General features: G+C 40.6%; 1 long non-coding RNA gene across 1 annotated transcript in view; it reads left to right on the top strand.

Annotated features, from left to right (window-relative positions):
• The window catches only part of LOC138433893 (uncharacterized), a 37,174-nt gene extending 11,607 nt beyond the window's left edge, over nt 1-25,567 (top strand). The window contains exon 2 of the long non-coding RNA XR_011254499.1: nt 24,778-25,567. This is a non-coding gene — a long non-coding RNA (uncharacterized lncRNA). The remainder of the gene's footprint in view (nt 1-24,777) is intronic.
• The last annotated feature ends 503 nt before the right edge of the window (nt 25,568-26,070 follow it).

The raw sequence follows: 26,070 nt of genomic DNA on the forward strand, positions 1-26,070 counted from the left end.
GATGGACGCGAGTCTGAGTGAACTCTGGGAGTTGGTGATGGACAGGGAGGCCTGGTGCGCTGCAGTCCATGGGGTCACAAAGAGTCAGACACAACTGAGTGACTGAACAGAACTACAAGCTAAACTCTAAAATCATATACTATGTAATAAGATACTTTTTCATGTGTGTGCTTATGTAGAGAGAAAGAGGAAATTTTAAGTCTAATCATCTAAATTTTCACTCATACAATATAGCCTGCTAATGAGGGATACAGTAGACCCACTGTGTTTAGAACACAGCCTTCCACAAGCCCCAGAAGAGAAAAGCTTTGATGATGGTTATATATGACACTACATGTTCATGTTAATAAGTGTTGATTATTACCATTCCCCTTCACTCATTATCATAGAGTGAAACACCTATTAAACCTGGGACATTTTTGAGGTTAATATTAACTTAATCTCAACATACAGTTTTAACCATAAAACCTGGACTCTGTACCAGAAGCAGCTTTTCAGTTACTCAATAACTTTATTTCAATCTGACAGTAATACATGGGAATCTATTTACCTGTTTCTGGAATAGATGATGAAAATTAGAGTATTGCCGCCTGTTGACTCCTTTGGACCACTCTCCTAACTTAGTCATCCCTTTAGAATAGTAATGATTTCACCCATCATGGCACTATTTTATGCTTCTTTAGGTAGGATGGGTTTTTAAGATGCAGAAAGCATTAATTTTTCTTGACAGTTTAGAAAGGTGCTCTCAGGTCTTAGCACTATGATGCAGCACTTTAGGGAGATGCTTTTGGGCCTGAGGCATCCCAGCATGGTCCAGGGCAGGGAAGTCACCCTCCCCGCCTCCCGCGTGCCTGCTGAGGGGAGGGCAGCCTTGTCCATCTTTACCAGTGAACCTGTGTCAAGTGGGCTATGCCCTGAACTCCCATCCTAACACCAAGTGAAATAAAGTGGAAGTGTTAATCACTCAATCGTGTGCGACTCTTTGTGACCCCATGGTCTGTCCATGGAATTCTCTATGCAAGAATACTGGAGTGGGTTACCATTCCCTTCTCCAGAGAACCTTCCTGACCCAGGGATTGAACCTGGGTCTCCTACATCGCAGGCAGATTCTTTACCATCTGAGCTACCAAGGAAGCCCCAAGAGAGGGTTTTAGTTCAGTTCAGTTCAGTCCAGTTGCTCAGTCGTGTCCAACTCTTTGCAACCCCATGAATCACAGCACACCAGGCCTCCTTGTCCATCACCAACTCCCAGAGTTCACTCAGAGTTGCGTCCATCGAGTCAGTGATGCCATCCAGCCATCTCATCCTCTGTCATCCCCTTCTCCTCCTGCCCCCAATCCCTCCAGCATCAGAGTCTTTTCCAATGAGTCAACTCTTCGCATGAGGTGGCCAAAGTACTGGAGTTTCAGCTTTAGCATCATTCCTTCCAAAGAAATCCCAGGGCTGATCTTCAGAATGGACTGGTTGGATCTCCTTGCAGTCTTTGCCCTCATCTTGGTATTATTCACCAGATATCAACAACTTAAGAATACAATGGCTTAGATTTAAGTCTAAAAGGAAGAGCTATGTAAAATATCTGTGTATTTTGTTCTCCACAAACCTAATTAACCATTGATAAAAATATATATTGCTCTATTCTTTTGGCATAGCATACAGAGTTAACATTTTCTTCTAAGTAACTTCCTTGGTGGCTCAGATGGTAAAGAGCCTGCCTACAATGAAGGAGACCTGGGTTAAGGTACTTGGGTCGGGAAGATCCCCTGGAGAAGGAAATGGCAACCTACTCCAGTATTCTTACCTGAAGAATCCCATGGACAGAGGAGTCTGGTAGACTATAGTCCATGGTGTCTCGAATAGTTAGACATGACTGAGTGACTAACACTTTCTTCTAAAAGAAACTTCACAGAACAGACATATGAAGTTCTTTAACCTTATTTCAGTTACAAAATATAACAAGTCCAGCCCTCTGTGCATGCACACAGCCATAGCTTTGTGATCCTGGGCAGAGCTCTTGACCACTCTAGGCCTCATTTTCTGTACTTGTGTCATAAGAGACTTTTTAAATTTTTGGCCTCTGCTTCTCTTTCTTTCTTGTATCCAACACATAGTAATAAACATTTTTATTTTTGATATGTTAAATGTGAGGGCTTTTAAATAAGCTTAAATTGGGCAAAAATATATAACTAAAATTGACCATCTTAATCATTTTAAGTATACAGTTAGTAGTGTTAAGTAGATTCATATTGTTGTGCAACCAGTCTTCAGAATGTTTTAATCTTGCAAAACTAAAACTCTATACCCATTAAACAGCAACTCCCCATTTCCTCCCCATTTCCTTGGCAAGCATCATTCTACTTTCTCTGTGAATTTGCCTACTTTAGAGACCACATATGAGTGGAATCAAACAATGTTTGTCTTTTTTTGACAAAATGTCCTCAACTTTCATCCGTGCTGTTGCGTGTATCAGATTTCCTTCCTTTTAAAATCTGAAGCAATTACACTTAAAAAAAAAAAAGAAACAAACAACAACAAAAAAAACGCACCTGTTCCTAACAGTGGATAAGATCATAGCCTTTTAGAGTAGAGACAGGCCTTGAAATTCAATCTATTATTGTACAGATGTGGATGCTGAGGCCCAGAGAAGTTAAGTGACTCATGCGAGGTCACTCAGCAGTTCTGTGTAGGAGTCGGGGCCAGAGCCCAGTCTCTTGGGACTTCTGGACCAAGTGCTTTCTCTCCCATGGGGAATTTGCAAGTGTACTCAGTCATGTCTGACTCTTTGCCACCCTGTGGAGTGTAGCCCACCAGGATCCTCTGTCCATGGAATTTTTCAGGCCGGAATACTGGAATAGGTTGCCATTTCCTCCTCCAGGGGATCTTTCCAACCCAGGGATTGAACCTGGGTCTCCTGCATTGGCAGGGAGATTCTTTAACACCGAGTCACTGGGGCTCCCACTGTAGGGGATGAGGGACTGCATTTCAGTATATTCTAAAAGAAAGGTTATGGGGTTTAAAATAGCATTATGTTTAAGCAGGGACTTTCTAGTGATTGGGACTCTGAGCTCCCAGTACATGGGGCCTGGGTTCCATCCCTGCTCAGGGAACTAGATCCCTCATGCTGCACCGAAGACTGAAGATGTGTGCTACAACTAAGACCCAGCACAACCAAATAAATAAATAGCATTAGGTAGAAGGGAAAATAGCATCAGTTGTGCTGGAAAACAAGGTGTGCATCTGGTAACATGGGGCAGAGCCACGGGAAGAGATTATGATCTGTGAGGGATGGCAGAGAAGGAGCAGCAGAAGACTGACATGGGAAGAGGGGATTAAACTGGGGGGAAGGGAGGAGAGTGAGGAGAGAGAAGAGAGGGAGAGGGGAAGGAAGGAGAGGGGCTAGATGGGAGCTCAGTGAAGTCTAAGACCCAGGCTTTAGAAGAGGCTAGGGAATCCAACCTGCAAAGACTTCTGTGCTACAGCAGCCAAACCACTTTGACTTCAGGCCCACCACCTCGAATCAGCTAAGTTTAGTGAGAAATCATGGAGTTCTCGATTCCATGTCCCCGTAGTCACCTGTCGACGGATGCTTCAAATACCTGAACATAGGACAAAGGCTTAAATTGCAAATACTTGGTTTGGGCAACTTGACTGACATGCTGTCCATGAAAGTATAATCAACCAATCCCTCAACAAGTGTAAGTGATTTTATCAGAAACTTTCTAGTTTAAGGGCAGAGAGTGAGTGGAACAGACAAGTTGCTGGGATTGCTAAGAAGGCAGGTATTAATGCAGGCGAGTGAAGGAAGGGGAAACCAGGAGTGGGGAGGTTTGTGCATTTCTGCCTGTGCTCGGCCTCAAATGCCTGCAGTGGTTACGGGCCTGGGTATTTGGAAGCAGGTCTGCCTTGACTAGAACAATGAGTATGGACCCAGAGGTTCACAGGGTTTATGAAGATTTTACTTTTTCAACCCAGTTAATTCCTTTCAAGAGGAAGATTTTCCCAGGGTGATTCATAAATAACGGATCAGGCAACATGTTCCATAATATCTATGTTTTCTAGATACCCAGAACACTTTGGTGCACACCCTGGGAACTCTAATTGGATGTTCATTTATTCTGAGAGTCTTTGTTTTCCAAAAACTAATTCTTCAAAGACTTGTACAAGACAGCAGAAGCCACCTTCACGGTGGACACAATTTTCTTTCTCTCCCAGGCTCCGAATCCTGGCTGGCTAGAAAGCTACCAGGCTCATTTCCATATCAAACAAAGAGAAGGCAGGAAAATACTCCCCTGATCGACATAAAAAGACACATTACAGGAGATTGTCTAAGAACTTGTTTTTACAGCCAAAATTAGCAAATTATTCACAGTAATAGGTGAGTCGGATGACAATTGTGTTTAAGAGAACAAAGCCGCTCATCAGGACTCCGACCTCAAATCCGCCTCACGGCGGGTCCCCAGCTGCCAGAACATCTCTGTGCACAGACAGCCAAGAGGCTGTAAAAGAGAAAAAGAGGCAGCCAGGAAGTCTGCCACTTACCCAGATGCAGCTACCAGAAAATGCGTTCCAGGGCCCGCTCCCATAGCTGCTCTGAAGGCTCCGTGGGTGGCCACTGCGTTAACGTGGGGGCACACGTGGCTCCCATCTCGACAGGAGTTCCAGGGAAACCAGGGAGCTTCAGACGCCCCATATCCATTTCCTTTCTTGATCTGAAATTCTTTGGAAGTTTTGGAGACTTTCAGTGGAAACCCGAGCTGCCAGCTGCCAAATGTAAGTGCTTGATTTCCTGCACTTAATCAATACCAATTTAGTAACCCCCTGGAAAAGCTTAACGTACACCGGGTTGCAGGGTGGTGAAAACACACTTGGCACCTTTCTGTATGAGATCTGTCCCAGAGACAGCTCATCACCTGGTAAGTCAGTGTGGGCCATCTGGGACTCAGCGAGCCTTCCTATGAGGCGGTGGTAAAAAGATTAAATAGACAGGGACTTGAAACTGTACCTGGGAACTGGGGCCTCCAGAAGGGGAGGAAAGTCTTAAGGCAGGACTTAGGATCCATCTGTGAGCACCTGGATTAAGCCTTGCAGAGGCAACATCCCCAAGGAGCTTAGCCAAGTGAGCAAATTGGGAATTTAATGAAATCAAGCACTTACACTTGGCAGCTGGCAGCTCAGGTTTCCACTGAAAGTCTTCGAAACCTCCAAGAGCTTCAGATCATCTAATTCCCCCCTGCTTTAGGACATCCCTCCCTCCCGTCATAATTAATGAGGATCTGTCTGTTGTCCTGGCCTCTTGGGGACACGTCCTCTGCCAGGTGACAGCTAGAGCATCTCATAAACTTTCTCTTACGTTCATTTAGGGCCTCTTGAAGATAACAGCTCAACTCAAAGAGTGCTTGCAACCATAAGATTCCAGGTACTGGCTCAAAGGTGCTCAACTCTGGCTGTAGGTGAGAATCATTTAGGAAGATTTTTCATGACACTCAGGCCGCACCCAGACACACTGAATCAGAATCTGTGAGGCTCAGGCATTGGGATTTTAAAGAAATATTTTATTTAAAAATAATTACAGCTTCATAAGACATTGCCCAAACAGTGCAGAGATGCCCCATGTACCCTGCATCCAGCTATTACCTAAGTGTAACACATAAGACCAGAAAATGGACTCCAGTCCACTGTGTATGAGTAGTTTTATGTCATTTGATCACATGTGTAGATTAGTGTGACCCTAACAGCACTCACGATACAGAACCATTTCCGCTCTGCAGGCCTCCTTCCTGCTACCCTTTACAGCCACACCTAGCAGCTGCCCCTTGCCAGCCAACCCTGGGAAGCACTAATATGTTCTTCACCTAACAGTATCTTTCTGAGAATATTATATAAATGGAATCATACAGTATGTAGCCTTCTGAGATGGGCTTTTTACTCGACATAACGCCTTTGAGTGGGAGCCATTCGAGAGGCTGCATGTATCAATAGTGTGTTCCTTTTTCCTGCTGAGCACGGTTGCATTGTATGGCTGTGACACAGTTTACCCATTCACTTCTTGATTATTTTCCATTTTTGACTGTCACAAACAAGGCTTCTATAAACATTCACGTACAGGGTTTTGGAGGATATACGTTTTTATTTCTTTGGGATACATTTTTGTGAAACTTCAGGTCATTCCAGTAGGAAGCAGGGCTAAGAACTCTTGGGCCAAGGAAAACTGAAGAAGTAGCTACCACATGTCTCAAACACTTGCAAGAAACTCTGTGTGGTGATATGCTGTGCAGTACGGAGTGTAGAGGAGAAAAAAGAGCACAGGTGCTGCAGTCAGACTACCTGGGCTCAAATCCTGGCTTCACCGCTTTATGCCTCAGTAGCTCACCTGTTGGAGAAGGCAGTGGCACCCCACTCCAGTACTCTTGCCTGGGGAATCCCATGGACGGAGGAGCCTGGTGGGCTGCAGTCCATGGGGTCGCTAAGAGTCGGACACGACTGAGTGACTTCACTTTCACTTTTCACTTTCATACATTGGAGAGGGAAATGGCACCCCACTCCAGTGTTCTTGCCTGGAGAATCCCAGGGACAGGGGAGCCTGGTGGGCTGCCGTCTATGGGGTCGCAGAGAGTTGACTTAGCAGCAGCAGCAGCAGCAGCTCACCTATAAAGTGGGACAGTAAAACCAACTTCATAGTTCTAGGGTGAGCATGCAGTGAATATTGTTCTGGACTGCAGGTTGTGTAACCCCAAGTTCATACTTTGAAGCCCTAATTCTCCATGTGATGCTACCTGGAAGTGGACCTTTAGGAGACAATTAGGTTTAGATGAGGTTGTGAGGGTGGAGCCCCTGATGGTCTCTGCTATAAGAGACCAGAGAACGTGCTCTCCCCTTCTCTCTCTCAGCCTCATGAGGGTGCAGCAGGACAGGGTCCCTCTGTAAGCCAGGAAGAGTGCTCTTACCAGGAACAGAGTTGGTCAGTGCCATGATCTTTCACTTGCCCAACCTTCCTACAGAGCTGTGAAAAATGAATTTCTGTTGTTTAAGCTCCTCAGCCTATGGTATTCTGTTAAAACAGCCCAAGCTGATGATAAATATAATTCATGTAGAGGACACATTAATAGCTCAGTGCATGCTAGCACACAATTATTCTGCTGGGAACTGAATTTAGGTCATGTCAGTTCCTGGCTTAAAACTCCTCAAGGGCCATTTGAACGCCTCCCCTCAGGTCCTATGCACAAGCCTTAGTGAAGTTTGCAGTGATATCTTGCTGAGGACTGCTGAGAGCTCACGTGAGAGAGGGTGCGCTTCCTCCTGAGAGCCTTCCCAGGGTCCGCCCCTTGCCGAGCTCTGCAACGCATTCGCTTTTTATGACACTTCCTGTTGGACACTGGAATTGCCTCCACTGTATGTACATCATGGGTCCTTGGCGGCTCCCTGGCACACGCCCTGCCTACCAATGAATCTCCAGTGCCTGGCATGGTGCTTGTCAGTAGGTTCCCATTCAGTGTATGCGGAATGAAAGAACAAATAAATGAACCAAGGGTCCTGTTACGGCGTGTGGCAGGAAAGGAATGAGCCCCCAGTTTACTCTCTGAGAAGGTCCTGCTCTCCTGCTTACTCTGGGTGGTCGAGGTAAGGGCAGCCTGGGCAGAGCCTCTAGTCAGTCACTGACACTGGTGCTGGGAGTGTCAAGGCTGTAGGGTCACAGAGTGAGCCCTGGGAATGAACGTGACAGGCTGCGGGGACGCAGACAGGGCTCCAATACCAGTATCAGGATCATGAAGGCTGTCAGAGCAGAAAAAGGACAAACTGGGACTTTATGTTAGAAGAGGCAAGTTCAAGCTGTGTGACTTGGAGTAAATCAAGTAACCTCTAGTGCCTGAGCTTATCTGGAAAATGAGGAAAATAACTGATGTTATACCTTAGGCTGGAGCCAGACTGCCTGGGTGTGGATCCAGCTCTACCACTTACTGCTTTGTGACCACGGACACTTCACGTAACCTCTCTGTGCCTCATTTTTCTCATCTGTACCAGGGGAATAACAATAGTATCTGCCTTATAGGGTTATAATGACTAAAACAGTTCATAAATGTGAAGGGCTCAGAAAAATGCACAACTTACTGTTAATTAAAAATTAAAATGTGTATAAATGAATACAATGAGAATAAAGGATTATTGTGAGAATCCAATGAAAGGAAACTGAAGCCATGCTGCCTGTGATTCTGGCAAGGCTTTATGAAAAAGATTTTTGCTCTTTTAGTCGACATTCAAAATTCCACATTCTGGTAAGTATCGGGAAAATAGCCAAGCTGTAGCAGGGAGCCATTCATTGGACACCATGGACCCGATCTGCTCAGGAGGGGTCAGAAGTTGCTGCCATCTGATGTCTATCTTGTGGCTGCATGGAAGGAGTTGGAGCTGTAAATCCAGTTCCTAGTGGACAGGTGTTTGAAACCCGGAACCATCCTTACAATTGGCACCTTGTTGAGTTCTCTGCAGACAGGCGAGGATTAAGTCGAGAGGAGACCAAATTACCTTTCCATCCGGAGCTGGTGGACCCAGCAGGCAGGGCTGAGGCTCACTGACTGAGACTGGGCAGCCAGAGTTAAATCCTTCGCTGTTGTCTACACTCTGCCTTGCAGAGAAACCTGAAGTTCTGGTCCCCAGAGCAGTCAATCCAACAACTTTCATAGATACTGTCATATTCACATTATACTTCCATCTGGCCATGGAGTTTCAAAGAACTAGATGCATCCCTTTTATTATCAAAAGAATAGTATAATTAATGCAAAGTTTTAGGCTCTGAATTCTGCTGTCAGAAATGAAGTCAAAAGAGCAGTGCCTTGGACATTAACTTTTCTTTAGAAGTTTTTATTTCAGTCAAAGAAAATAGAGTGCCAGGAAGGAAAGGAGTGTTGAACTATCTTTTTGTTTTCCTTTAGGAGTTCAATTTTAGTATTGATTTTTACTGATATACTGAGATTTTTCAGAATGTATAGCCAAAATTAGCAATGTAATAAGAAAAGATCTCTCTCTGAAATTTAAATAACATAAGCATGTATGAGATTATTATACCTTAGGAAATTTCTCAAACGATCAGGAAATTACTTGCTAATGTGATGAAACTGATGGTTTTTCTTGAACCAGCATTTGAACGTGTGACTAACACAGGATGCTGCTGCTGCTGCTGCTGCTAAGTTGCTTCAGTTGTGTCTGACTGTGCGACCCCATAGACAGCAGCCCACCAGGCTCCTCTGTCCCTGGGATTCTCCAGGCAAGAACCCTGGAGTGGGTTGCCATTTCCTTCTCCAATGCATGAAAGTGAAAACAGAAAGTGAAGTCGCTCAGTCGTGTCTGACTCTTTGCGACCCCATGGACTGCAGCCTACCAGGCTCCTCCATTCATGGGATTTTCCAGGCAAGAGTACTAAAGTGAACACAGGATGAGTAGTATAATTATCGGTGTTTTGCCTGCCCTGAGACAATGTTGTAAGGTCAGAGGTTTATGGTGACATGAATATTGAAAACAATCTTGAAGAATGAAGCATTTGTCTGTCATGAGAAGATGGTGCTCAGCCATCCTGAAACAAGCAGTCCTGCCTTCTAGGAAAACACACCTGGTGGGAAGAGGATAGTTGATGCAGCTAGTGCACCAGGCCAGCTTAACTCCATGCCCTCTCGCTTATGGTGGCCCTGTTTTGGAGAGAGTACCTTGGCTCAGTCTCCTGGGCCCTGCTCTCAGAGACTGAGTGGTGAGCTTAGACTGGAGCTTGGGGCTATGCAAGCACTGAGCTTGGCCTGCCATGGTTGTAATGAGGTAGGTAGGTCTCGCCAGCACCTTGAGAAACCTGATTACCTTTCCTCTAACCCCTTGACTTCATCCTCCCCAGTCATCTTAACTTGACCTTCTCAGAATTTGCATAGTAGGTTTTCCTATGGACAATAAACTGGGGGACTTCCCTGGCAGTCCCGAGGTTAAGACCCCACCCTTCCAATGCAGGGGCCACGGGTTTGATTCCTGGTCAGGAAACTAAGAGCCCACATGTTGCATGGTATGGCCAAAAAAAAAAAAAAAAAAAGAAAATTGGTATCCTGCTTCATAAGTCTGTCTTCTGCAAGATTAGGCAGATAGAGGTTTCAATTTATCTAAAAGCTTAGGAGTTCAGCAGAGGTGCACAAAGGGGTATAGGATTGGGGAGCTGGAAAAGGAGGAGCTGGGGCCTTCCCTCTGTGTTTCATGGACTTTTGTGGCTTCACAAGAAGGAACAGCTCTTGACCTAAAACATTCTGCAAACTATTGGGTTATATTTATCAGTCCTCCAGAGCCAGAGCCTCCACAGATAGACTGATTAAACTGAGCTGAGTTTCCTAGGATATTTTATCCCCTGATAAGTGGTGACCCCACGTATCTCAGACCATTCTCTCAGGTTAGATCCCTATCAGGGGGTAATGGGCAAGAACTGTCTTAAGGCTTTTGATATATACACTCAGGTTGCAGGCCAGTAAGTCCATGCTGATGCTTACTTCTATCAGCAGAGCTTGAGAGCACACATTTCCTACAGTATTCTAACACTGAGAACTTGAAGAAAAAAACTGCCATTCTGAAAGTAAAAATGGCACTTTATTTGTAATCTCTGTTTTATTCCTAGAGCTTACCCACTTTCCTAGAGGTACCAATTTGTGCCTATAGGTGCCAATTTCCTATAGGTATCTTCTTTGTAAACTCTCTGTGCCTGGTTTTCTTCATTTCTTTTTTTGGGGTGGTGTTTTTTCTCTTCTTAGAAGTTTATGGGAGCTTGTTGTGGATATTGAAAGCAAGACTACAACATCTTGATTTCCATTGTATTCTTAGTGTATCGTAATAGTAAAGACATATTTGTTGAATGAAAAAATGTAAGAATATTAGCCTTTATCATCTATGCAACAGATGTTATTTCTAGCTTGCATTGGAATTTTAATATTTAAAAATATTTTTGTTGAAAATTATGTACAATATAAAATATTTACCATTTTAACCATTTTAAGAGTTTAATGGCATTAAATATATTCATATTGTTGTGCAACCATTACTACTATCCATCTCCAGAACTTTGTCATCTTCCCAACTGAAATCCTGCACACTTTAAACAATAACTCCCCATTCTACCAGTGCAGTGGAACTTACTGAATGGTGTCTTTATATGAAAAGGCTTGAAAATTTTATGTAGTCAAATGCCTTATTCTTTTTCCTTTAAGTTGCCTTAGATAATACATTTAGAAAGGTCCCCCCTTCCTAAAAACTATGGAAGCATTCATATGTATTTTCTCTTAGATTTTATAGTTTCTTTCTTTCTTTCTTTGCATTGAACTCTTTCTTTAATTTACCTAGAATTCTCCTTTAATAAAACACTGATGACTGTTGGGAGATAATTCTGCATTTTTTTGTGTGTGTGTGGCTGCATGTCTTATGAGCAGAGGCACTGACTGCCTTTGTTCTGAATTATCTTTTCAAGGATGTTTGCATAGTGATCGGCCTGAGGAAATGTGGACAGTGTCCCCTTAAGAGCAGAGGGTAGGTTAATAAGTTGTCCAATATGATAAAGATAATGCCTCATTCAAGGCAGAGGTGAGGCAGGCTTATAACCCATTACAAAAAAATAGAGTTCCTTAAGCTTGGGGTTCCTCTCTGTAATACACCCCACAATATGTACAAGTATCGTCTGGTCCTCTTGTTTTGCCCTGTGGGAACTGGGACTCAGGGAAGCAGTGTAAGTGCTCATCTTCTGGCTATTGCTGTTGTACTCCGTCTCTGCCCCAGCACTCTCGTGTCTGGACAACATCCATGAAACTATGTCAGGCTAATTTGTTAGTCTGCAAGTGAATATAAATGTGAGACTGTCACAGTTCTTGACAAAGAACTTTCTTTTCAATTTTTTCCCAAAGTTTAATTTTCCCAGCTCTATTAATTGAATCATTTATCTAGTAATTTGAAATTTCAGCTTTATCCTTAAGAAATACTTACATAATAATGGCTCAAATGGTAAAGAATCTGCCTGCAATGCAGGAGACCTGGGTTTGACCCCTGGGTCGGAAAGATCCCCTGGAGAAGAAAATGGCACCCCACTCCAGTGTTCTTGCCTAGATAATTCCACTGACAGAGGAGCCGGTCAGGCTATGGTCCGTGGGGTCACAGAGTCAGACATGACTGAGTGATTAACACTTTCACACTTTACATATACTTGTGTTTATTTCATGTTTTTCTTGCCTATTTCATGTTTAAAAATTTTGTGTAATCTGGTACCAGTAAAATTCTATTATTTTTTGAAAATTTATAGCATACTTTAATATCTTTTTTCTTCTGTATTTTCCTATTCCTTGTTTTCTTTTTTCCCTTCCTGTCACCTTCAGTATTTTTTTTTTTTTTTTTTAGCTTTTGTACCAAATGAATAGTATCTATTTTGTGTACTGTTCTGTCTGGCACACAGCAAATATTTAATACATATCTTTTGAATGCTACTAATGAAACAACTATTTTGTCAAGTAGTCCATCCGTTTTGAGTGTTTGTAATTACATTAATTATAGCAATTAAACTAAAAATAATTTAATTTTGCATGCACTTCTAATTTGTTTACTAATTTGATACACTAGTCCTTTATTAAAAATTTTTTTTTAAATTTTGTATTGGAGTATAACCAGTTAAAACCATGTTGTAAACTAGTCCTTTAAATGTTAAGAATTTAACTGTTACTGATTATACAATTTAGGAAAAAAAATTACCTTAGAAAATGCGTAATATAAACAGAATTCTTACACTATTTTTTAAAAATTTCACAGTTTCCTGGATATTTGCAGGATTCTGAAATTAATGATGTTTCCTGACAACTCTAAGGAAGTTTATAAGTAAATATTTATTTATTACCTTTAAATGGACTTTATTATTTCATCATGTCTAGGTTTTCATTAGAATAAAATTTTGCTTTTGTTTTTGCTAGGAATGTTACAGTTACCTATCTCAGGAGATTGCTTAGAAAGAAAAATGATGTCATAGAGAGCATTTATTTATGGGAGAGCATTAAAGAAACAGCATAAATATATGGACTTTGTGCATGACAAGAACTGCTACTTGGGTGTCATGGAGATTATTCCTAGGGTTGGTCCCTTTTCCATGGGTTTCTCTGCTGGTCACTGCTTGGGCCATAGCCACTGCCAGTGGCCTCCCTGGCAACTGTGGCAGTGAGCTGGGCTGCCGCGGCAGTGAGAGTCACAAACCATGGCCGAGCCAGCATCCTCTGGATGCTTCCCTTGATGACAGACAGGGATCCTGATTCTGTTAACTTGAAGACATTTAAAATGGCAACTAGTCCCAGATTCTGCATTGTTCACTAATCCTATATCCCCTGTTGATTTGATGCTATTCAAAGAAAAATAGAAGTATAATACTCTCTAGAAAAACAAATGAATTCTCCAGCGCATTTAAAATCCATGAATTTTCTCATTCTTGTATTCACGAGGAACATTTCTACATTCTGGAAAATCTAGTGAATTGGTATCAGTATTTAAATTGATTATGATACTTATAAGTGGCTTATAAGACAGAAATAAAGGTATTGAAATTTTGGAGGTAGGGACTGCAATTAAATAATAGAATCTACTTTCTAGTTATGAGATCAATCTGATTTTCAGAGACAGTGTTAATGCTTCTGTTTCTGCAAAGCAAAGCTCGATTTGGGCTTCCCTGGTGGTTCAGCAGTAAAGAACCCACTTGCAATGCAGAAGACATGTGTTTGGTCCCTGGGTTGGGAAGATCCCTGGAGGAGGGCATGGCAACCCAGTCCAGTATTTTTGCCTGGAGAATCCCATGGACAGAGGAGCCTGGAGAGCTACAGTCCATGGGGTCTCAAAGAGTTGGACACCACCGAAGCAACTGAGCATGCATGCACAAAGTTCCATTTAAAATTTTTTTGCTTACCTGTTTACTCCCAGTAATTTAGAAAAACACTCTGTAATGTGTAAGAACACTGCATATAATTTCTGTATGAACATAGTTTAGTGAGGACCTTATGATGTCTATGTGAAACCAGTGATTAGAAAACAAAATAACAGAATGAAAAGCCAGAGGCTTTGCTAAGGATTGCTAGGAAAAACATGTAATTGCTTCTCCCTCTTTTCCTTAGTGGTTTCTCATTGAAAGCTGAAGCCAAGTGTGTTCTCCCCCACATTTAATTGTCAAACTCATCTGGATCATTTAGATACGTATATATTTTTTTAGTTGGTGGAGGTCTTTATGTGTATAGCATTTCTCTCACTCTTTCTACAGTGAAGAAGTTATGGGGTTTTACCAACTCTAAAAGTGCAGGAATCTTCTCTGCCTTGTTCACCTCAGGGTCTCCAGCTCCCAGCGCAGTGCCTGGAGCATAGTAGGTGCTCGTTAAGAATGTATTGCCTGAATGGTGATCTGGTGTTACAGACTAGAGACCGTACCCTCTAAGGAAGAACTGTAATTTACCTACGGCCTTTCACAAAGAGTGACAACTGGGGGATTAGAAATGGTACTCTGTTAATTTGGGTGACTAGCTGGATAAGTGAACTTATCCTAGATGACTGAGCTAACTTATTCCAGCTAGAATTATTCATTGTACCTTTCTCCATCACTTACCCCTTGCTAACTGTTTAGAAGCCACACATCATTATTAGTCATGAAAAGAGGCAAACAGGAAACTAAGTAAAAGAGATTTACTAAAATACAATGAATGTTGCATAAGGTTTTAGACATCTAAAAAGGTGTATCTCATTTCTGCCAATTTAATAAGAATTTATATTTTATTGTGCAATTTACTTGACACAAACACTCTAGGATTCTGATAAGCCAGTGGACAAAATAAAGCTTTGTCAAATGAAAGTGACTGTTGCTCATCCAGGAATCATGGAAATTTGCAAAAAGAGTGTGTTTACGGCCAATCAGGGGAGACGCTTTGTAAATAATCTCTCCCATAATTGAGAGTTGCCATTTAGTGGGGAAGAGTGCCAATTTTACAAAATATTTTAGGCACAAAAGAAAATCTCTTAGGTCCTGTCCTGAAAGTGACACGAACATTGTTCCCGTTCCCTAAGGTCTGGAGCTGGGCTCTCTTATTTACAAGACGTGATTAGGAGGAGTCTATGCCATTTTAGACTAATGACGTAGGTTGGAGGATATTCATTATGACAAAGTATTTACTGCTTATGAGCACTAATTTCTAATAAATGTTTAGTTTGCTTCTTTTTGTAATGCTGTGGATAGTTGCCTTAAGTGTTATTTGTGAATGAGCATTAAACACAATAACCAGGCAGCTCTTTTTTTAAGACCCAAATTAAAATCCCAGATAAAGACACAATCCTAGATAGATACTGATATAAAATACATTTTGCTGGTAGTTAGTCATCTAATTTGGCAGAGAGGAATTTGTTTCTGAACAAATTCCTTAAAAGATACAATTACGATAAGCTAGTTGATTAGATTTTTCCCCTTTAACTTTTCATTTACTACTTGGCAAAGACAATTTGGGACAGATTTCTTTATTTTCTCCTCTGGCCTAAAACAAAAAACCCCCACTTTCCAAACTGTTACCACCAAAGAGTTTATTAAATGGCTGAAAAAGACAGCTGGTCCCACCATCTGTTAAAATTTTTCAGGGGCCAAATAAAACAGGTTACACCTTTAGCCATGCCAAGTCTTGCAATACCCCCTTCCTCTCACAGCCTGGGGAGGGCTAATCTGAATTTCACGCTCTGATTTTGCTATTGCTAATGCTTGAGCTGCTTATGCGTGCTTCTCCTTGTTGCTTCTGTTACCTCTCTTTCTTAGTTACAAAGCTATTCTCACATTTCAACGAAGCTTATTTGCCACCATTACCTTACGCCTAGAGCTTCTATAGTTACACCCAACAACTAGAAGAGAATGCATAGACACCTAATTTCTGACTTTTCAAGCAAAAGGGGAGAGCCAAAAGTATGTTTCTGTTGTTTTGCAACCATTTTTCTATAAATGCTAATGGAAGTAATTCAGATTTTGGAACAAAGGCTTAGCTCACCACACATTGCAGGTGTGAGAGGGTTGAAACAAAAGAGATGCTAACCCTAATGGTATTTCTTGTCATTAACAATTCTTTGATGTTCACACTGGAGCCTCCCTTTTATCTTTTAGTTTTTCAGCCATCTTTGTTAACACGCAGCTCAATTGAATCTTTTTTTCCACCTCCCCCGGCCTTTAAAGACATCTGCAAAATGTTTATGCTAAGTTAGTTTCCACTGCATCTTTTAGTACCAAGGCAAAGTAAGATGAGATAAAGCTTGTGAGGTTATTATTAAAACATCAGTAAGTTTCTATCATTAAGCTGAAGGGGAAGATCAATAAAAAGGGAGCACTTAATGTTACTTTAATAAGGATGAGTTTCCTGTAACAGGACTTGGGATTAACTTTAGTATTATAGAAGTTGGCTTTACAATAACGACATTGCTGTGATGAGAAGAGTTTAATTTGCCTTTACCCAATTAAGTACTTTGCAAATACTCTGAATGTACTTGATCTATTATTTCCTGTTTTATCAAAAGCGTTCATAATAGAGCATATTTTAAGAATATTTGACTATAGCTTTTCCTTCCTTCTAGATCAGCCCCTGGCAGACTGCCAGACTGTCTAAGGCCGGTTTGCCTCCATCTGTCCTTCTGTCCATTTAGGATTGGAGGAGGGAGGAGGTGCGATGATAGAGAGTAGAAATGTAGCTCCAAGAAAAGTTTAACTTGCTTTGCTGACAGCAAAAAAGTAGGGAACAGTCAACACTACATAATGTACCCATAATATATCATCCTAAGCTATTCAGAGGCGGGATCTGCAGCTACACAGTGGGTACAAAGTAGAATCATATGTTTCACACCAAAATTGTTTGGCTGACCTTACTATTCATTAGTACATTTTGCATTGTTTTGAATAAAGCCGAAATGTTTATTAATTGTGTCTTAATTAACTAATAGAGCTTTTCTTTTAATTGCTGGACGAGACAAAACATTTAACTAGTTAACTGTTCAACCAGTATAAGTGCTGATCTCTCTGGACATTTTATTTGTTTTCACCCAAGGACTCGTTTTTGGCAGGTATTAATTTGGAGCTAGGTTAATACTACTGTTCACAACTATAATCAATGTGGCAACTCCCTCAGCCTTTTATATATAGTTCAGCCCCAAATGTCAAATGCTAGGGAGCAGATAATAAGAAAAGATAAAATACAAATTAATGTTAACAATGTATCTATTTTATGATTTTCCTCTCATATTATTTAATAATTCTTAGCATTTATATGATGCTTTTCATCTTCAAAGCACTTTACAAATGTTAGCTAATTAACCACGAGGTAATGAGGCCTGGATAATAATGCTGCAGTAAATTTTCTCTAGCTCAGATTATAAAGTAGAAATGGAGATGTATGTATTCATACATTAAAAAAACTAACAATAGGTGGTCTTAGAGATTTTTTTGAGTTCGAGACTCAGCCAGTTTATCTTCTATGTATAACTTATGTCTCTCTTTAAAATATCTTGGGCAAATCAGATGCTCATGAATTGTGCTTCCCATCTGGCAGATGGTTGGCAAACTTGCTTTCATCTTAGCCTTGTCTGTTCTTATTCCTTGTTATTTTCACCTTGAGCTCTCTCCTCTTATCCAATACCAGAGAAAAATCCAAAGGGAAGGACATTCACTATTAAGAATTAGGGATAAACAATCATCTTGTTCTTCCCCCAGTTTTCTATGTTCTTTTCCCGTATGTTTCCCATGTAGTTTTCAGCTTGTGGACTACACACTGAAACATTTGTGTTATTTTATACTTTAGTATAAGGCGCTAGTACAGGTATATTTCATTACTTTAGAATGGATGTATATTTGTGCTATGGACAGTCTGACTTTGTATAAGGCCTAAATTATATAGCTTTTCAAATGGTAAGCATACATACTTTATTCAATATAAAGTACTGCATATAAAATGGACTCCAGTAAGGAAAACTGTTCCCAATAAAAGCACTGTAGTTCATAGCTGACTTCCATTAAAAACTAATAAACACACAGTTTTATGAGAATGGGGAATGAATGAATTACTGCACTCAGGCTCTGAGGACAGGTCTTATTTTCCTGAATCTTTAATTTGGAAAAGCCGCTAAAGCTAATAAGACTCTTCTTATTCATGAATAAGATCTTGAGAGTTCAGAGGGAATTTTATTTGAACCACATAAAGTCTTATATATTCTAAGTCAGGGAAATTTAATTTAGCAAGCAGTTATCCTATTTGTTAAAGGCTTTCCACTCTTTTTCCTATGAATTATGGTATGGAGCTATGGTCTACAGAGCCCAAACCCAAGACTGATAAATTGAGGTTTCAATCTGGGCACTCTGTCCTCCTGAGACTTGGGGAACATGCTGATGCTACTAGAAAAAGCCAAATGATGATGGGTGTGCCACAGACCACAATGTCCAAATGACAGCTGAACTTTTTCACTTTTCAGTCTATTTCTAAAGTCCTGAAATCCAGTATCAGCCTGTCTGCCTTCACAGTAATAATAGATCACCAAAGAGAAGAATCAATTGCTAAGATTCATTGAATCTGGTTCTATAAATGTCTTAGTGATATGGCCTCTTGACCAAACTAGTGCTCGCTGACAGAGTACACATAAAATGTACCATTATTGTAGGACTGGTTTCCCCCAAGACAAATGAATTATACATTTAACTTGCCATCACATAGTGTAATCAACTGGAGCTTACAATATGATGGTCATGGGGAAGTGTTTCTATGATAAATCATGACCTTGTCCCCAGCCTTTTATTCCTAAGGATACTGTAGTGTGGTGTGTTATTTTGATGACTCCAGTCTTCAGATAGGGTTGCGGGAGAGGTCAGGTAGGACAAGAAATGAAATCAAGACTATTTCTTAACATCAGTGACGAAACCTAACCCCTTTTCTATTCGCTGGGGGAAAGGAGTGAATCCCAGTGAAAACAAGAACTGAACCAAGTTTTTTTATACTATTTCAATTAAATCTATCAAACATTTCCTTGCTAACTGATTTTGCTTTTGTTGAGAGGATCATCACCACATATAACAAGAAACTAACCTGATCCAAAATGCATAGGTTTATCTGCAGTAGTTATTAAGTGTATACTGACAGAAATACACTGTGAAGGCCTTATAGAACTTCAAATTCTTACAGTGTTTAGTAAGAATTATTTCTTGTTATATCTAGCTTATAAGTAATGGGGAAAAGATGTGAATTTGCTAATAATTTTTTAAAGGTGCTAAGTCACCCAAACATATTAAATGTAAACAGAATAAAGATGTTAGAATAGTAGTCAGTAACTGGAGAGACCAGTACTGAATAGGTGCTTAAGTGGTTTGATGGTTGTTGATTGGCAGGATCCAAATCTGGAAGTGAATGTAGGATGCTGGATTTCAGGACATAAAGTCTTGGGATTTCATGCTGGTTCAGGAAAAGCCAAGGAAGCTACTGATTGAGGGTCCTTGGAAACCCAGGCATAGGCCCCATGGAGGAGCCCAATGCCCTCACTGGACAGATGAAGAAACTACACTTTTGAGATTCAGTCCCAGCTCCTACCCTCTTTGTCCTCTTTGATCATGCTTTCTCCCCTCTTTTCTGAAGTGTGCTTGGTGAGCTGTTAAGCATCCCATACTGTCTTCCTCCTTCCATAGTCAATGATTAGTAAGGCTCAAAGTCCATAGTTCCATTTATGTATTAGAGTATTAATTATGTAGGGCTTCTCAGGTGATTCAGTGATAAAGAACACACCTGCCAATACAGGAGAGGCAGGAGATGTGAGTTTGATTCCTCGGTTGGGAAGATCCCTTGGAGTAGGAAATGGCCACCCACTCCAGTATTCTTGCCTGGAGAATCCCATGGACAGAGGAGCCTGGTGGGCTATATAGTCCATGGGGTTGCAAAGAGTTGGACGCGATTGAGCATGCATGCATTAATCATGCAACTTTTTTTTTTTTAAAGGGCAACAAAACCATTTTACTAGGTTTTTGGTTTAAGAATTTTCACTAGGCCAAACCTATTTGATGTTTTCTCAGAATGGTTGGAAAATAGTTATAAAAAAAGTTTTTCTCTCCATTTCTCTGAGTAATAGTCTAGAGCAGGGGTTGGAAACTTTTTCTATAAAGGGTAGATAATAAATATTTTAAACTTTGTGGACCTTGAGGGTTTTGTCATACTGACCTGATACTGCTGTCACTGTCTGAAAGCAGTGATGGACAAAATGCAGATGAATGGTTGTGGCTGTGCACCAATGAAACTGTCCATAAACAGAGGCTGTAGGCTGGCTATGTCAACCACTAGCCTGTCTTCCTGCATGACCATGGTTAGTCACAATTCTTGCGTATCAGTACTGAAGAAAATCCATATCATTCATTTTAATATCTGGATATTAAGTGCCAAATAGCTGAGGCAAAGGGTGATGAGTTTTAGTTATGATTTTTTCAGTCTGAATGTTCTGAGAATGTAAGCAGAAGTGACTGCTAACCAAAAATTGTGTGTCATGGAATTAGCATGCTATTAGTATTTGTAATGAAGGACTTTTCAAAATAAAGACATTGTGAATTTAGGGTTATACTTCTATATCAGTTGAATAGTTGACTTAAAAAAATTGGAGTATAGTTTCTTTACAATGTTATATTAGTTTCTGCTGTACAGTAAGGTGTGTGTGTGTGTGTCCCTTCTTTGGATTTCCTTCCCGTTTAGGTCACTACAGAGCACTCAGTAGTTTCCTGTGCTGTGTGTTCTCATTAGTTATCTATTTTATCAACAGTGTTTTCTAGCTTAGGTTCTAGTAGTCAGAACTACTGCCTATGGCTGCTTTTGTATAACACACTCCAGACTTTTTTACTGCCTGTCAGTCTCCCAAAAGTTTGTTTTTCTTGGTTCCTTGCTTTAGTACCAGCTCTCAGAAGTTAGCACATCTGAGAAACTAATCACAACAGAAATGTAGATTGTGACGAGAGAGTTTAATGCACTCTTCTTTCGGATAAAAGATGGCTTAGGTGGTCTTCAGACAGAAGGCTCACCATCATCTTCCCCATTGTTTTGTTAATTTTCACCAAGAAATCCAGGATATCTCTGCAAATTCCTGCTGAGGCTATTCCATACTGCCTCAAGACATCCAGTAATTTCATATTTCATAAGTTAATAGTTGTCTGAAGCTTCAAGTTTTTTTCAAACTCTGCCCCATTGGACCACACTGAACATTTCCATACCTCAGTTTCCTGTAAAAATGCTAATGATGATGATAACATTTATCTAACAGATTACTGTGAAGATTAAATGGAGCATTAGTGGGTAAAGCCCAAGATTTGGCATATAACAGGTACTCAAAACATGCCAGTTCTATTGTTCCCAGATAAAAATAATATGAAAGGATCAGGATATTATATATTAAACTGCATTTTGGCTATCTGTCCCAGGTGGATCGTTATTTAACTACCAATGTACCTTTAAAGGACAGTGAAATGCAGGCTGCATGGCTCCTGGAAAGAACATGCTTATAGGACTCTGATACATCTGGATTGCCTATTGCTCCTTCCTCCTAACTCTCTGTTTATACTTTTCACCTACTTAACATAGCCAGTATGAAGATTTGATAGGAGAATGCCAGTGAAATTGTGTTAAATAAATGCATTAAATATTTAATTTTCAAAAAGGGCTTTAGATGTCCTCAATTATATCTGTAAATATCTGTGAAGTTGTTGCCAGGCACTAGGTCTGGTGTCAACATCTTTGGAGAATTAGAGAAATATCTTTGGAAAGAAGAACATCTGTTCCATGTACAAATGAGGCAGATCTTAGACAGTATGACATAACCAGGAAGCCTCACAGTTTGGTACAGAGAGCCTAGAACACAGAATAAACTGACTTAGAGTCTTCCCTCTACTCTGTTATTGCCTCACTGTGTGACCCCAGGGCAAGTCACTGGACCTCTGCTCCGTCATCTGTAAAAAGAGTAGGTTGGTCTAGAGATTTTCTAAGTCTTAATAACTGTCCCAAAATAGAACCTTTGTGCATACAGGGCAGTGACATGTCATTTTTATGTCCTGAAGTCTAGCAAGTGACATTCAACTATCCAGTGATGTCAAGGAAGGTTAATTTGTAGAAATATTTTCTTGGCAAATCAAACTTCTTTTGTTATTTTATTTTTGTTCCCTTCTTTTTGTTCTGAACTGTATATGGCTCAGTAAATCTACAAGAGTGTGTGAATGAAGAAAACATTCTGTGTAACTCAAAAGACTAGCATTCTTTGCTGGCTGGTTTGGAGAACAGTGAACAGTAGAGGTTTACGTAAGTGGGAAATATTATGCAACTAAATAAATAAGCCCAGGCTCTCCCCAGGTTGTCACTGGTTCATGTAATATCATGTGTAAATGCACAAAATCCTTCTCTACCTTAACATAAGTTTATTATAATGAAAGCCTGATTTGACTGGGCACTTCAGTAAAAATAGCCAAACTAGTGTTTACACATAGCTGGGTCAGTCTTTCAACCAATCAGTCTGATCAATAACTAGTCTGACTTTATTGAGAGGTCCTCAATGGATTAAATGATTTAAACCACTGAGTCTGATTAGACACAGTACTGTGAGCAAGTCATGGATACAAATAAGAAAATATTTAGGAGGAAATATCTCAACATCCCTTTAAAATTTCTACTTCACACAAGGAAACGCTCCTGCACTGTTGGTGGGAATGTAAATTGATACAACCACTATGGAGAACAGTCAGGAGGTTCCTTATAAAACTAAAAATATAGCTACCATATGACCCTGCAATCCCACTCCTGGGCATATATCCAGAGAAAAACATGATCTGAAAGGATATATGCACCCCAGTATTCATTGCAGCACTATTTACAATAGCCAAGGCATGGAAGCAACCTAAATGTCCACCGACAGAGGAATGGGTAAGGAAAATGTGGTACATATATACAGGGGAATATTACTCAGCCATTAAAAACAATGAAATAATGCCGTTTGCAGCAACATGGATGGACATAGAGAGTGTCATACTGAGTGAAGTAAGTCAGACAGAGAAGGAAAAATATGATATGACATAACTTGTATATGGAATCTAAAAAGAAATGATGCAAATGAACTTACTTACAAAACAGAAAGAGACTCACAGCCTTAGAAGACCAACTTATTGTTGCTGGGGGGAAGGAATAGTTAGGGAGTCTGGGAATGTCATGTACATATTGCTGTATTCAAAATGGATAACCAACAAGGACCGACTGTATAGCACATGAAACGCTACTCAATGTTATGTGCCAGGCTGGATGGAAGGGGGTTTTGGGGGAAAATGGATACATTTATATGTATGGCTGAGTCCCTTTGCTGTTCACCTGAAACTACCACAACATTGTTAATAGGCTATACCTCAATACAAAATAAAACATTTAAAGTCTGAAAAAAAAAAGTTTCTACTTCACATAAATTTGACTTAGGACAAAGACTATCATAATTCAATAATAGCTACATAGAAAAGGGGCACCATCTGTAATTAAAAAAGAAATCCCCTAAAATTTATTTTAGGAAATTGTCTCTAAACTTTGAAAGATATATATATATATATATATATATATATATATATATATATACACATACACATACACGCACACATATATATTATATATATATATATATGATATAATAGTCTCTTTCTCTTGAAGGTTATGTTACTTGTCATCAGGGAACTGGCATTAAATAACTTATGAAATCCCACAAAGCAACATTAACAGTATGAAAAACCAACACTCACAGCCCTGAACAAACCACTTTTCAATGACTGCTTTAATGTCTAGGGCAGTCTAGTTATTACAATGATTTTTCACTTTTGAACCTCACCTATTTTGTTAACAAAAAATTAAATCTCTCATTTTCAGTCTAAATCTCAATTCTACTCCTTCTCTTCAGTCTCCGATTGCTTCCATCCTAAAAATCTGGATAATCCTACAACCTTCTTGAATTAACTTTCCACCCTTTTCCTCCTTTTTCCTTCTAAGCTTCTGGAGAAGTACTCAGCTGCCACAGGAAACTACAGTGATTGTCCCAGACATCCAGTTAATAAATTACAGAGCAGTTCCAGACCTTAACCTGCTTTTTCTGCATGGGGTCACCTTCAGTTTATCCCTCCCTACCCCTTCCTTCTCTGTCCCCTACCACTCAACACATAAATGATATTTTTGCAGGAGGTATTGGTTTCATACCCTTTCTACTCTCCTTCCATACTCTCACTCAGGTGCTTGTGTGCTAAGTCGCTTCAGTTATGTCTGACTCTGTGCAAGCCTATGGACTGTAGCCCTCCAGGCTCCTCTGTCCATGGGATTCTCCAGGCAAGAATACTAGACTGGGGTGCTATGCCCTTCTCCAAGGGATCTTCCCGATCCAGAGATCCAATGCATGTCTCTTACATCTCCTGCATTGACAGGCAGGTTCTTTACCACTAGCACTGCCTAGGTCTTTGCTGCCTTTTGCTGAACTAACACGGAAGACTTCCAGCTGATCTTGCTGCTCACTTCTCCCCTTCACACTACTGCCAACAAGCCTTTGCCAAATCCCAGCTCTGTTCATGGCATATCTCTGAACAAAGTCTCCAGTGGTTTATTTTTGCCAGTAGAGTACAGACTCTCTAGCACAACATTCAAAGTTCTCTATAATCACGTCTCTAGGTTTACCTATTATATATTACTTTGCTGACCAAGGTCTGTCTAATCAAGGCTATGGTTTTTCCAGTGGTCATGTATGGATGTGAGAGTTGGACTGTGAAGAAGATTGAGTGCCGAAGAATTGATGCTTTTGAACTGTGGTGTTGGAGAAGACTCTTGAGAGTCCCTTGGACTCCAAGGAGAGCCAACCAGTCCATTCTCAAGGAGATCAACCCTTGGATTTCTTTGGAAGGAATGATGCTGAAGCTGAAACTCCAGTACTTTGGCCACCTCATGCGAAGAGTTGACTTATTGGAAAAGACTTTGATGCTGGGAGGGATTGGGGGCAGGAGAAGAAGGGGACGACAGAAGATGAGATGGCTGGATAGCATCACTGACTCGATGGACACGAGTCTGAGTGAACTCCAGGAGTTGGTGATGGACAGGGAGGCCTGGCGTGCTGCGATTCATGGGGTCACAAAGAGTCGGACACAACTGAGCAACTGAGCTGAACTGAACTGATGCGCTAATCAAACCAGAAAAGGACCTGAATTTTCCTGCTGCTTCACTATTCAAGATTCAGGATGAATACTGATTCCTTCATGAAACATTCCTTTAGGTTCTGTCCTCTAATATTACTGCTCTGCCATTTCCTAGTAAATATTTATCCATGTGTCATATTTTCCTTCCTATATTGTAAGCTCCTAGATAAGCTCAATGATAGTGTCTTGAAACAGTAATAACTGAAGGTTAGTCATGAGGTATAGAACAATCATTTATTTTTAATAATAGTTCAAATTTATTGAACTGTACACTTTAAAAGGGTGAATTATATGGTATGTGAAATTTATCTCAATAAAGGTGTCATAAAAATGGAAGTTGCAATACTAATATTTGTAAATAATTTAAAATCATTTAAATAATTTTAAGCAGAGCACTGGGCTTCCCTATTGCTCAGATGGTAAAGAATCTGCCTGCAATGCAGGAGACCTGGATTTGATCCATGGGTCAGGTAGATCCCCTGGAGAAGGGAATGGCAACCCACTCCAGTATTCCAGCCTGGAGAATTCCATGGTCAGAGGAGCCTGGTGGGCTGTGGTCCATGGGGTTGCAAAGTGTCAGACACACTTGAATGACTAACACTTAAGTAGGAAAAGTTACAACAAAGCAAATAAAGCATTCACACATTTGTTCTATTTCTTGAGATATCGTGTGAAGTGAAGTGAAGTGAAGTGAAAGTCTCTCAGTCGTGTCTGACTCTTTTTGACCCCATGGACTCATCCAAGGAATTATCCAGGCAAGAATACTGGAGTGGGTAGCCTTTCCCTTCTCCAGGGGATCTTCCCAACCCAGGGATCGAACCCAGGTCTCCTGCATTGCA

The sequence above is a fragment of the Ovis canadensis genome, chromosome 2 (assembly GCF_042477335.2).
Source record: "Ovis canadensis isolate MfBH-ARS-UI-01 breed Bighorn chromosome 2, ARS-UI_OviCan_v2, whole genome shotgun sequence".
Taxonomy (NCBI): Eukaryota; Metazoa; Chordata; class Mammalia; order Artiodactyla; family Bovidae; genus Ovis; species Ovis canadensis.